General features: G+C 37.4%; 1 protein-coding gene across 3 annotated transcripts in view; it reads right to left on the bottom strand.

The window, feature by feature from the left end:
* Window positions 1-14937, bottom strand: part of LOC119541313 — a 60821-nt gene that overhangs the window by 32149 nt on the left and 13735 nt on the right. The gene's annotated exons all lie outside the window — the stretch shown is intronic.

Genomic DNA, 14937 nt, shown 5'->3' on the forward strand with positions numbered 1-14937 from the left:
GCAAACATGATCGAGAGGGATTGTTTAAAGGCATGTAACCCACAAAGGAGCATTACAAATATAAATAAGTGTTTGCATGATATACTTCCAAGGTTTGACACTGGTACAGAGTTAACAACAGAGTGGTATATGGAGAAACCAACCATTACATTTTATAGACTATATTTAATAGGAATACCTTACCAGAACTACACAAATACAAGGGATGAATAATTAGCAGCTGATAAGAGCTCTGGGATGTTTTGTGTTATGAAAATTGTTTTTAATTATCATTTTAATAATAAATTATTTTAATTAATAATAATTAAAATTAAGAATGATGATTGTACAACTAAGTGAAGATAATGTGAGACAAGATATTGATGGTTTTTCTTGGAAAGAATATATGCTGTGTGAAATTAGGAACTCCCTACTTAAAAAGTCAAGCCCTCAGTCTTGAGGCCTTCCCTTAAGAAACTTATGGCTATAAAAGTGAGACTAAGCTTTCCTATAATTATGCCTAAGAGGCACTGCCAGAGAACCTCTTTTGTTGCTCAGATGTGGCCTTACTCTCTCTAAGCCCACCTCAGCAAATAAATTCATTAACCTCCCCCCCCACACACACATGGGACATGACTTCCAAGGGAGTGAATCTCCCTGGCAACATGGTACACAACTCCCAGGAATCAGCCTGGCCCTGGCATCAAAGAATTGAAAATGCCTTCTTGACCAAAAGGAGGAAAAGAAAGGTAACAAAATAAGGTCATATCAGCTAAGAGATTTCAAATAAAGTCAAGAGGCTATCCTGAAGGTTACTCTTATGCAAGCTCCAGATAGATATCCCAAATGGCCACAGTATGCCAAGCCCTAACCACCAGTAGGTCCAAAATACCTAGGTCCCTATCTGAGATTCTATAACAGTTTTACTTACTAAGTTTATCTCTCAGAAACTTAAACCACCAGAGTGTTCCTATGCCAGATATATCCAAAAGCCCAGAGGCAATAGCCTCTTTAAGAACAACAACCAGATGCAGCCCTGTTCCCCATAATGTCGGTACACCTTCTTAATATGAACAAGTTAGGGTGGTCACTGCTTAGACACCCCTGAAGATTGACAAAGTGATTAAATGAGAGGAAGGGGTAGCAACAGACAAGGAAGGATTTAACAAAGGATTACAAATACTGAATCTTTATATAAAATTGTTTTTTAGATGCTAAGGTATTAGAATAGCTAGAAGGAAATAACTGAAACTGTGGAACTGTAACCCATAACACTCTTTGAAATTACCTATGTAACCACTTGTGAAATTACACTTTGAAAGTTATCGCCTTTCTGTATATATGTTATATTTCATAATAAGGAAATAGCTGAAATTGTGGAACTGTAACCCATAACATTCTTTGAAATTTGTTCTCTAACTACTTGTTAAATCTTACTTTGAAAGTTACCACTGTTATGCATATATGTTAAATTTCACAATAAAAAAATTGTACTTAAAAAATCAGCTAAGGATTTCAATAGATATTTCTCCAAAGAAGATATTTAAATGGCCAATAAGTACATGAAAAGATGCTCAACATCATTAGCCATTAAAGAAGTGCAAGAATATATAAAGACTCCTACACATCAAAACAAAAAGACAAACAACCCAATTAAAACATGGGTCCAGATTTGAATAGACATTTCCTCAAAGAAGACATTCAAGTGGCCAGTAAGTATATGAAAATGTGATATATATATGTATATGTATGTGTATATATATATGTATGCATAAATGTATATATGAAAATGTGATATATATATATATGTATATGTATATGATAGTGATGCTCAGCATCACTATCCATTAAAGACATATAAATTAAAACTACAATTTTTAATTTGCACTTCACCCCCTGGTGTTTTAGCTATTATTTAAAAACTGAAAATAAGTGTTTTGAGGATATGGTGAAATAGGAACCCTTGTGCATTGCTGGTGGGAAGATAAAATAGGGCAGCCACCATTGAAAACAGTTTGGCATTCCTCAGAAAGGTAAACACAGAATTACCATATAACCTGACAATTTCATTCCCAGATATATACCCAAAAGAATTTAAAGTAGGGACTTAGGCAGGTATTTGTATACCAATGTTCATCACAGCATTATTCACAATTGCCAAAGGTGGAAGCAACCCAAATGTACATCAGCAGATGAATGGGTAAACAAAATATGGTATATCCATATTCTAGAATATTATTCAGCCATAAAAGGAACTGAAATGCTAATACATGCTACAACATGGAAGAAAATTGAAGACACGATATTGAGTGAAATAAGCTAGATGCAAAAGGACAGACACAGTATGATTTATCTCATATGAAACACTTAGAATAAGCAAATTGATAGAGACAGAAAACAGAGAGTGGTTAACAGGGGTAGGGGAGTGGGAAATGGAGAATTATTGCTAAATGAGTATGAGTTTTTGTTTGGGATCATAAAAATTGTAAAGAAATAGACAGTGGTGAAAGTTATACAGTATTGTCCATGTATTTGATGCCAAAGAATTGTCCACTTAAAATGCTTAAAATGATTTTATGTCATGTATATTTTACAATTAAAAATAAGTTAAAACTAAAAAGATTTTTTAAAATTGATGAGCTATTTCTAAAATTCACACAATTTAACAAATGAAGAACATTGACAAAAATATTTGAAAATTAAGACTTGTAGTAGAGAAATCAAAACATACCTAAACCTTTAGCAATTAAACTGTGTGGTATTGACTCAAATAAGCAAATAACTCAATGGAATAGAATGGAGTCCAGAAATTGATCCATTTGTTTATAGGTTCTGAGAACATAATAGGGACACATTATTTTGACTGTGTAAGAAAAAATGTTGGATAAATGATTATCCATTTAGAAAATAAAAGTTTGATTCCTATTAACATCATTCAAACACAGAAAATTCTAGATGGATTAGGGTAAAATGGTAAATGTAAAAGAAAAAATCAAAGTATTAGAAGAAAATAGAACATGTTTATAACCTTGGGGTAGGAGAGGCCCTTTTAAACAAGTCACAAACACTTATGACTCAGAGAGAATCCTGAAAGCAACAAGAGAAACGCAATCCATCACATACAAGCAAAGCCTGATAAAACTAAATGTGGATCTTTCAGCTGAAACCATGGAGGCAAGAAGGCAGTGGCATGATATATTCAAGATACTGAAAGAGAAAAATTGCCAACCAAGCATCCTATATCTGGCAAAATATCCTTCAAAAATTAGGGAGAGTTTAAAACATTTACAGATAAACAGACACTGAGAAAGTTCATGAACAGGAGACCTCTTCTACAAGAAATAATAAAGAGAGTGTTACACACAGATAGGAAAAGATAGGAGAGAGAAGTTTGGAGAAGAGTATAGAAATGAAGATATCAGGAGATAGAGGATAGAGATCAGGCATTTGATGATGAAGGAGTATAGAATGTTCTAGAGGATTGACTGTATAGATCCAGAAATGGATAGCACAATACTGTATGATGGTAGCATGGTACTGTAAGCAAACTGAAAAAAGATGTCTGTGAACACAATTGAAAGAGTAAAGTTAGGGATCTTTATGACACCATAAGGAAAGATAAAAGATAAAGACTGGGACTATATAACAGTGAAACCTAGAGTGGTCAATGAGTGCGATTAAATGTACAAATAGAAGTTTTTATATACATACTTTCAGGATTCTCTCTGAGTCATAACTGTGACTCGTTTAAAAGGGCCTATCCTACCCCAAGGTAGGAGCAGCAAGAAGGAATGAAGTTGTGAGGTATGCAACTAGGTGAATGGACCTTGATAGTAGGTTGAGTGAAATAAGCCAGAAATGAAAAGACAAACATTAGTATGGACTAACAATAATAATAATAATAATAATAATAATAATAATGTGTAAACTCTGAGAATTGAATCTGGGAGCATGGGTTATCAGGGGAAGGCTTATGTAAAGGTTCCTAGATGTAAGCTATTACAGCAGTCGCATCTATTCATGAGTTGTAACAGTTATTTCTAAATTTTGAAATGCTGAGCTGTTTGTGTGTGACTTGGTCAGTCCCTGGAGCTGAATCTGTGTGGTGCTGGTGTCTCAGAGCCAGAGTTCGGCAGCTGTGAGTGTCAGTATTACCCCACGAATCAACTGTTAAAGAGGCTGAAAAGTAGATCAGACTTCAATTGGAGACATGAAATGGACTTGGTTGAGACTAAAGGGTAGAGGATGATATTAACTGTGTTTTAAAACTTCAGCTTCTGTGTGAGACCAAAGGAAGAGATGTATAATTGATGCAAAAATCTGTATTTTCTGTAGCATACATATAATTTAACTTGTATGGTCAGTTTACTCAAATACTATAATTACATGGAACCTTGACAAGGGAGTGAGATCTTGTTGGTTTGTACAGGTTAGCATGAAGCCCTGATACAGCCCAGAATAATCTGGGCAGAGAATAAAAAGTATTTGCAAAGCTCCCTTGAGGGACTGGGGGAAAATTTGGAAATAGTAAACTTCCCCAGCTGGGGAATTCCTGATATTCTTGCAAGCATTGGGGACTACCAGTTTAGTAGGCTGAGACCTCAATCTTGGGGCTTGCCTTTTGAAGCTTGTTACTGCAAAGGAGAGGCTAAGCCTACTTATAATTGTGCCTGAGAGTCACCCTGAGAGAACCTCTTTTGTTGCTCAGATGTAGCCTCTCTAAGGAAACTTAGCAGGTCAACTCACTGCTCTCCCCTCTACATGTGACATGACTGCCAAGGGGTGTAAATCTCCATGGCAATGTGGGACATGATTCCCAGGGATTAGCCTGGACCCTGTGTTGTGGGATTGAGAAAGCCTTCTGGGCCAAAAAGGAGAAGAGAAATGAAACAAAATAAAGTTTCAGTGGTTGAGAGATTTCAAAAGGAGTCCAAAGGTCATTCTGGAGGTAATTCTTGTGCATTATATAGATATCCCTTTTTAGTTTTTAGTTTATTAGAATAGTTAGGAAATATGTGAAAATGTTGAACTGCAATCCAATATCCTTGATTCTTGAAGACGATCATATAACTATATTGCATATATGGTGTGACCATGTGATTATGAAAACCTTATGGCTCACATTCCCTTGACCCAGTGTATGGACAAGTGAGTAGAAAAAATGGGGACAAAAAGTAAATTAATAATAGGAGGGAGGAAGATATGGGATGTTTTGTGTGTTCTTTTTACTTTTATTTTTATTCTTATTTCTTGGAGTAATGAAAATGATCAAAAATTGATTGGGCTGATAAATGCATAACTATATGATGATACTGTGAACAACTGTTTTACACTTTGGATGGCCATATGGTATGTGACTATATTTCAATGAGAATTTTTTAAATGCCATATAAATATTTAAATTTCTATATGACAAAAGCCATAAACAAAAATTGAAGACAAATAAGAAATGGGGTACACTTTGCAATATATATGGAAACAGATGACTAGAGACTATAAAAAGCATTCCTACAAATCAGTAAGAAAAGACAATGCAATCAGAAAATGAGCAAAGGATATAAAGAAATGGAAATGGCCAAATAAAAAGCTCAATTTCACTAGTATTCATGAAAATTAGGGCAACAAGGAGCTACCATATCCCCCCTTAAATTGGCAAAAATTCAAAATGGATAATAGTAAATGTAAGAGAGGGTGTGAGGAACCAGTACTTTTCAACACTGATGCGAGGCCAAATTGGAAATATCTATTAAAATTTAAAAGACATATACCTTTTGCTTCAGCAATTCTATTTCTGGTTATCTATTCCAGAGAAATACTTGCTCAAGTAGGTGGGAATAGGAATGGATGAGGATGTTCTTGCTTTTAAGAGTACATAGTTGGAAACCACCTAGATCTCTGAATAGAATAACTGAAATATAATACATCTATATTATTCTTTCCAGAACTAAAATGAGGCAGACCTACAAAAACTGACATAGAGTGATCTCCAAGACATTTAGTGAAAAGGTAGACTGTATGGTAGGATTCTATACGTGTGTGTGTGTGTGTGAGTGTGTCTATCAGTCCTCTCAAAAATCTCAACCTACAAACTCAAATGTGCAAGCAATAACAAAATAGCATTTTCCTTTACTGTTACATGAAACAAATTTTTAATTCCAAGCCCCCAACTCATCAAATTAATGGGAAATGCATCACCAGTAATACTTTGGGCATTGCCTCTCAACATCAGTCCAGTATTTTGCCCAGGTTGCAGGGGCTTATGCTGTGTCAAGGCTTGTGAGGACAAGGATTCTTTCCTCTCCATATCCCCTGCATTTGACTCAATGGCTGACATAGAACATCACTCAGAAAGCATCTGCAAAATGCATCCCATGGTCACACAGTGGGTGAGTGGCAAGGCCAGAAACCCAGATTCCCATCCACTGTTCTGTCTGCTCCTGGTGACTATGATCCTGCTTTGCAAGATCTCTCTCTCCAGGCAGCACCTGGAATGCTAGTGGCAGGGCTACCTTCATAGGCATGCAGCCTATGCAGTCAAATAGAACCACATACTCAGAAGGGCCCTGCATTGGTTTTAATGCTCTGCTGTCACTGTCTTAAAATTCTGAACAATTTTTGAACAAGTACCTGCAAATTATATAGTCAGTCCTGGTTAGTGTAGAAAGGTAAATACTGGATTTTCTACTCTGAAGAGATGGAGTAAACATAGTTTTCCCTATTATTCTCCTTAAGCACAACTAAAAACCTTGGCTATAATACATAAAACAAACATAAGACTTTGAGAGGTGGAGAGAAGAAGGCCGACTGGCTAGGGACCTCAGGACTCAAGGAATGACATGGTGATAAGTTCTCTGGGTTTTCTTTTGCCTCATATCCCAGATGTGAAGCTGAAGAAGCTGTCAATCTGGAAACACCAGTAAGGGAAAAAAAGCCCCCACAAAAGCCATTTTTCTCCAGTCAAAGGACTGGGAAAGGGGCAGCCTAGCAGAATAGAAAAATCTCAGAAAATAACCATTCTCCTCAAGACAAATTCCACAGAAAAAAATTGAGGCCCCATTCCCAACCATACCAGAAAAAGCCAAGTGAGGAGCACTGACTTCCACCCTCACCAGGCCATGAGGAGGAGACCACATGGGGAGCTTTCACCAGCACCTGACAGGAATGAGATGTCCCTCCATCTACCCACTGGGGGGTGTCAGAGGAAGTTTGGTGGAGAGTCAGGACTTAAACCTTTGCCTAGCCACAAAAGGGTCACCTCCCCACCATGGTGGAGGTGGAGGTCACACAAGGAGCAGTATTGAGGCACTCCTACCCCTGCCAATCAGAGAGGTATCAGTGTAAGCCTAGTGGGGAGCAGGAACTCCCATTCCCACTTAGCTGTAATGAGGAGGCCCCCACAAACTCAAGTGTCATTTGAGGCTGAGTGGGTAACCTGGACTTCTACCCTTACCTGTCAGGGACAAAGCAGCCCCTCCTCTTCCCTTGTTAGAGTGGTGTCAAAGGAAGCCAGCTAAAACAGAAACCTTAAATAAGATCCAGAGTCTCATAACATAAAACCCAAAATGTCCAGGTTTCGATTGAAAATCACTCACCATACTAAGAACAAGGAACACTCAAACTGAATGAAAAAAGACAATTACCAGGTGCCAACAGTAAGATGAGAGAGATGTTAGAATTATCTGACAAAGACTTTAAAGCAGCCATCATAAAAATGCAATTATGAACATATTTGAAACAAAATAAAAAATAGTATCAGCAAAGATATAGAAAGTCTCAGCAAATAAACAGAAGATATTTTAAAAATGGAAATTTTAGAACTCAAAAATAACATTAGACCTAGAGCAACCACTAAAATGGCCATACAAAGAGATGAACTCAATAACACTATTTATTAAAAAAAAAAAGTAGAATTCTAAATAATGTTAAGTGTGTATGTACCAAAGGAACATAGGAAGGTGTATGTACCAAACAGACTGCAAATATGGGAAGCAAAAACTGACAGAACTGAAAAGGAAAATTGACAACTTCACAATTATCATCGGAGACTTTAATACCCATCTCTCAACAACTGATAGAACTAGATAAAAATCATCAAGGATTCAGAACTCAACAAAACCATTAACAGGATCTGATTGACATTTATAGAACACTCCATTCAACAACAGAAGAATACATACTCTCTTCATGTGCCCATGGAACATATGCCAAATAGTCATATTCTGGACCATAAATCAAATGCAAACAAACTTAAAATAACTGAAATAATATATAGGGTGTTCTCTAGCCACCCAGAATCAAACTAGAAACCAATAGCAGAAGGATAAAAGGAAAATCACCAAACTTTTGGAACCTACTAAACAATACACTTCTAAATAATCCATGGGCTGAGGATGACTCAAGGGAAATTTTAAAAAATAAATTGAGGGGTAGGGCAAGATGTGGGAGTGGTGAGGTGTAGGTTTCAGTTACTCCTCCAGGGCAGTGGGTAGAAATCCAGGAAATGTGTGGACCGGACACCGGAGAGCAATTCGACTTTGGGCATGCTTCATACAACATGCACGAACGTGTGGAACAGCTGAGATACACAAAATATCTAACTTCTTGTGGCCAGGGGACCAATGCCTCTCCCTGCCAGGCTCAGTACCATGGGAGGAGGGGCCATCAGTGCTGGGAATGAGGAGGGAGAACTGCAGCTGCTGCTCTTATTGAAACTTCAGACGGCTGATCCAAACTCCAAACATAGACAGAGACCAGACATCGGAGAACCCGGGAGCAGTCAGCCTCATGGAGAAGAGATAGGGCTAGCAAAAACAGCAAGGAAAACCCAAAAATAAAAGTGGAGACTTTCTGGAGTTCTGGTGAACATAGAACAGGGAAAGGCAGGGCTCAGGCAGAGGCAGGCTCAAATGCAAATCCAGAAGGCCAGTTTCCTTGCCTGAAGAACTGGTTTCTCTGCTTTGTTGATTGTTCCTTAATGACCCTAATCTCCTTGAATCTTAGCATTTCAATAGCCCATTAGATCAGAAAGGAGGGCCCTTCTTTTTTTTTTTTTTTTATCTTTTTCTCTTTTTCTAAAACAATTACTCTATGAAGCCCATTAGAGAAAGCCTCAAAGACTTGCAATTTGGGCCCAGACATGAGCAGACCTAAGAGAGCTCTGAGACACAAAGCAATAAGTCCAGTGGCTGAGAAAATTTGCTAAACACCACAACTTCCCAAGAAAAGGGGGCATCCCCTTACAGCCATCTTCCCGGTGGGCTTGGAATGCTCCTGCCCAGCACCAGCGCCACAGCCCAGAGCTGCCCCAAACAACCCAGTGTGAAGGGAAGTGTTTCCAACAACATACACACACACTACAATATCAGGCATGGACAATAGTCTTTCCCGCACCCTCAGATAATTGTACCAGACCTGGGAAGGTGGAGCTGTGTGAAAAGGGAGAAAATAACATGCCCCATTCAGCCATCCTTTCAGCAGAATGGGAATGTCCCTACACAGCCCTGCAGCCCAGAACTTCCCTTGAGGGACTGCGATCACCTGTGACATAGCACATTCAAAACTCAGCAGGGGACCTAGGAGTGCACGGCTTGGAAGAGGAACCCACTCGCAAGTCCCAGGGACCATACGCCAGTACCAAACACTTGTGGGTCAGCGGCAGAGACAAATTGTGGCAAGACTGAACTGAAGGATTAGACCATTGCAACAGCTTTAAATCTCCAGGAACACCTGGAAGATTTGATTATTAAAGCCGCCCCCTCCCTAACCACTCAGACACATGCCCCATATGCAGGGCGGGCAACACCAACTACACACACAACCTTGGTGCACCAATTGGACCCCACAAGACCCACACCCCCACTCACCACAAACACAAAGTGGGGGAGAAATGGCTTGAGGGGAATAAGTGGCTCACAGACACCAACTGCTGGTTAAAGTGTACTCAACGAGGTTTTAAATCTGACAAATTAGAGATAAGGGTTTCAATCAGTCTACATATCCTAAAAGAACCCTATCAAGTTAAGCAAATGCAAAGAGGCCAAAAACAACAGAAAATTTTAAAGCATATGAAAAAAACAGATGATCTGGATAACCCAAGCCCAAACACCCAAATCAAAAGATCAGAGGAGACACAGTACTTGGAGCAATTAATCAAAGAGCTAAAGATGAACACTGAGAGCATGGCACAGGATATAAAGGACATGAAGAAGGCCCTAGAAGAGCATAAAGAAGAAACTGCAAAAGTAAATAAAAAAATAGATGATCTTATGGATATAAAGAAACTGTTGACCAAATTAAAAAGATTCTAGATACTCATAGCACAAGACTAGAAACTGAACAGTGAATCACTGACCTGGAGGAAGACAGAATGGAAAATGAAAGAAGAAAAGAAAGAATGTGGAAAAAAATTGAAAAACTTGAAATGGACCTCACAGATATTATAGATAAAATAAAACATCCAAATATAAGACTCACTGGTGTTCCAGAAGGGGAAGAGAAGGGTAAAGGTCTAGAAAGAGTATTCAAACAAATTGTTCGGGAAAACTTCCCAAATTTTCTAAACACCATAAATACACAAATCATAAATGCCCAGCAAACTCCAAATAGAATAAATCCAAAGAAACCCACTCTGAGACATATTCTGATCATACTGTCAAATACAGAAGAGAAGGAGCAGTCATGAAAGCAGCAAGAGAAAAGAAATTCACCACATACAAAGAAAACAGCATAAGATTAAGTAGTGATTACTTGGCAGACACCACGGAGGCAAGAAGGCAGTGGCATGAAATATTTAAAATTCTGAGAGAGAAAAATTGCTAACCAAGAATTCTTTATACAGCAAAGCTCTCCTTCAAATTTGAGGGAGAGCTTAAATTTTTCACAGACAAACAAATGCTGAGAGAATTTGCTAACAAGAGAACTGCCCTACTTGAGAAACTAAAGGGAGCCCTACCAACAGAGAAACAAAGAAAGGAGAGAGAGAGATGGTGAAAGGTTCAGTACTAAAGAGATTCAGTATGGGTACACTTAAAGCACATTAAGAGACAGAGGGAAAAAATAAATCTGACAAACATAAACCAAAGGATAAGATGGCTGATTCAAGAAATGCCTTCACAGGAATAATGATGAATGTAAATGGATTAAACTCCCCAATCAAAAGATATAGACTGGCAGAATGGATCAAAAAAAAAATGAACCATCAATATGTTGCATACAAGAGACTCATCTTAGACACAGGGACACAAAGAAATTGAAAGTGAAAGGATGGAAAAAAATATTTCATGCAAGCTACAGCCAAAAGAAAGCAGGAGTAGCAATATTAATCTCAGATAAAATAGACTTTAAATGCAAGGATGTTATGAGAGACAAAGAAGGCCACTACATACTAATAAAAGGGGCAATTCAACAAGAAGAAATAACAATCATAAATGTTTATGCACCCAATCAAAGTGCCACAAAATACATGAAACAAACACTGGCAAAACAAAAGGAAGCAATTGATGATTCCATGATAATTGTGGGAGTCTTCAACAAATCACTCTCTCCGATAGACAGATCAACCAGACAGAAGACCAATAAGGAAATTGAAAACCTAAACAATCTGATAAATGAATTTGATTTAACAGTCATATATAGAACATGACATTCCAAATCACCAGGATACATATTCTTCTCTAGTGCTCATGGAACTTTCTCCAGAATAGATCATATGCTGGGACATAAAACAAGCCTCAATAAATTAAAAAAAAAAATTGAAATTATTCAAAGCACGTTCTCTGACCACAATGGAATACAATTAGAAGTCAATAACCATAAGAGACTTGGAAAATTCATAAACACCTGGAGGTTAAACAACACACTCCTAAACAATCAGTGGGTTAAAGAAGAAATAGCAAGAGAAATTGTTAAATATATAGAGACAAATGAAAATGAGAACACAACATACCAAAACCTATGGGATGCAGCAAAAGCGGTACTGAGGGGGACATTTATAGCACTAAACACATAAAATAAAAAGGAAGAAAGAGCTAAAATCAAAAAACTAATGGATCAACTGAAGAAGCTAGAAACTGAACAGCAAACCAATCCTAAACCAAGTAGAAGAAAAGAAATAACAAGGATTAAAACAGAAATAAATGACACAGAGAAAAAAAAAAACAATAGAGAGGATAAATATCACCAAAAATTCATTCATTGAGAAGATCAACAAGAATGAAAAGCCCCTAGCTAGACTGACAAAATCAAAAAGAGAGAAGACCCATATAAACAAAATAATGAAAGAGAAAGGTGACATTACTGCAGATCCTAAAGAAATTTAAAAAATTATAAGAGGATACTATGAACAGCTGTACGCCAACAAACTGGATAATATAGAGGAATGGACAATGTCCTGGAAACATATGAACAACCTAGATGGACCACAGAAGAAATAGAAGACATCAACCAACCAATCACAAGCAAAGAGATCCAATCAGTCATCAAAAATCTTCCCACAAATAAATGCCCGGGGCCAGCTGGCTTCACAGGGGTAGTCTACCAAATTTTCCAAAAACAACTGACACCAATCTTACTTAAACTCTTTCAAAACATCAAAAAAATGGAACACTACATAACTTATTTTATGAAGCTAACATCAATCTAATACGAAAACCAGGCAAAGATACTACAAAAAAAGGAAAACTACACACCTATCTCCCTAATGAATAAAGATGCAAAAATTCTCAACAAAATACCTGCAAATCAAATCCAAAGACACATTATAAAAATCATACACCATGACCAAGTGGGGTTCATTCCAGGCATGCAAGAATGGTTCAACATAAGAAAATCAATGTATTACAGCACATCAACAAATCAAAACAGAAAAATCAAATGATCATCTCAAAATAGATGCTTAAAAAGCATTCAACAAAATCCAACATCCCTTTTTGATAAAAACACTTCAAAAGGTAGGAATTGAAGGAAGCGTCCTCAATATGATAAAGAGCATATATGAAAAACCCACAGCCAGCATAGTACTCACTGGTGAGAGACTGAAAGCCTTCCCTCTAAGATCAGGAACAAAACAAGGATGCCCGCTGTCACCACTGTTATTCAACATTGTGCTGGAAGTGCTAGCCAGGGCAATCTAGCAAGACAAAGAAATAAAAAGCATCCAAATTGGAAAGGAAGAAGTAAAACTGTCATTGTTTGCAGATCATATGATCTTATATCTGGAAAACCCTGAGAAATCAATGATCTAGCTACTAGAGCTAATAAATTTAGCAAAGTAGCAGGATAAGAGATTAATGTACATAAGTCAGTAATGTTTCTATATGCTAGAAATGAACAAGTTGAAGAGACACTCAAGAAAAAGATGCCATTTTCAATAACTAAAAAAAATCAAGTACCTAGGAATAAACTTAACCAAAGATGTGGTACTGGCACAAAGATAGACATAGAAAGAAAACTACATAACTCTACTAAAAGAAAAAGAAGGGGACTTTAAAAGATGGAAAAACATTCCATGTTCACAGATAGGAAGGCTAAATGTCATTAAGATGTCAATTCTACCAAAACTCATCTACAGATTCAATGCAATCCTAATCAAAATTCCAACAACCTACTTTGCAGACTTTGAAAAGCTAGTCATCAAATTTATTTGGGAAGGAAAGATGCCTTAAATTGCTAAAGACATTCTAAAAAAGAAAAATGAAGTGGGAGGACTTACACTCCCTGACTTTGGAGCTTATTATAAAGCCACAGTTGTCAAAACAGCATGGTACTGGCACAAAGATAGACATATTGATCAATGGAATTGAATTGATAGTTCAGAGAATTGATAGTTCAGATAGTTCAGATCTATGTTCAGATCTAGATAGATCTAGATAGTTCAGATAGTTCAGATAGTTCAGATAGATCTAGATAGTTCAGATAGTTCAGATAGTTCAGATAGTTCAGATCTATGGCTGACTGATCTTTGATAAGGCCCCCAAAGCCACTGAACTGGGACATAACAGTCTTTTCAACAAGTGGGGCTGGGAGAGTTGGATATCCATATCCAAAAGAATGAAAGAGGGCCCCTACCTCACACCCTATACAAAAATTAACTCAAATTGGATCAAAGATCTCAAAGTAAAAGACAGTACCATAAACCTCCTAGACGATAATGTAGGGAACATCTTCAAGACCTTGTATTAGGTGGCCACTTCCTAGACTTTACCCCAAAGCACAAGCAACAAAAGAAAAAATAGATAAACAGGAACTCCTCAAGCTTAGAAGTTTCTGTACCTCAAAAGAATTTGTCAAAAAGGTGAAGAGGCAGCCAACTCAATGGGAAAAAATGTTTGGAAACCGTGTATCTGACAAAAGACTGATACCTTGCATATATAAAGAAATCCTACAACTCAATGACAACAGTACAGACAGCCCAATTATAAAATGGGCAAAATATATGAAAAGACAGCTCTCTGAAGAGGAAATACAAATGGCCAAGAAACACATGAAAAAATGTTCAGCTTCACTAGCTATTACAGCAATGCTAATTAAAACCACAATGACATACCATCTCACACCAATTAGAATCACTGCCATTAAACAAACAGGAAACTACAAATGCTGGAGGGGATGTGGAGAAATTGGAACTCTTATTCATTGTTGGTGGGACTGTATAATGGTTCAGCCACTCTAGAAGTCTGGCAGTTCCTTAGAAAACTAGATATAGAGTTACCCTTCGATCCAGCGATTGCACTTCTTGATATATACCCAGAAGATTGGAAAGCAGTGACACGAACAGATATCTGCATGCCAATGTTCATAGCAGCATTATTCACAATTGCCAAGAGATGGAAACAACCCAAATGTCCTTCAACAGATGAGTGGATAAATAAAATGTGGTATATACACACAATGGAATACTATGTGGCAGTAAGAAGGAACGATGTCATGAAACATATGACAACATGGATGAACCTTGAAGAG

The sequence above is a fragment of the Choloepus didactylus genome, chromosome 8 (genome assembly GCF_015220235.1).
Source record: "Choloepus didactylus isolate mChoDid1 chromosome 8, mChoDid1.pri, whole genome shotgun sequence".
NCBI lineage: Eukaryota > Metazoa > Chordata > Mammalia > Pilosa > Megalonychidae > Choloepus > Choloepus didactylus.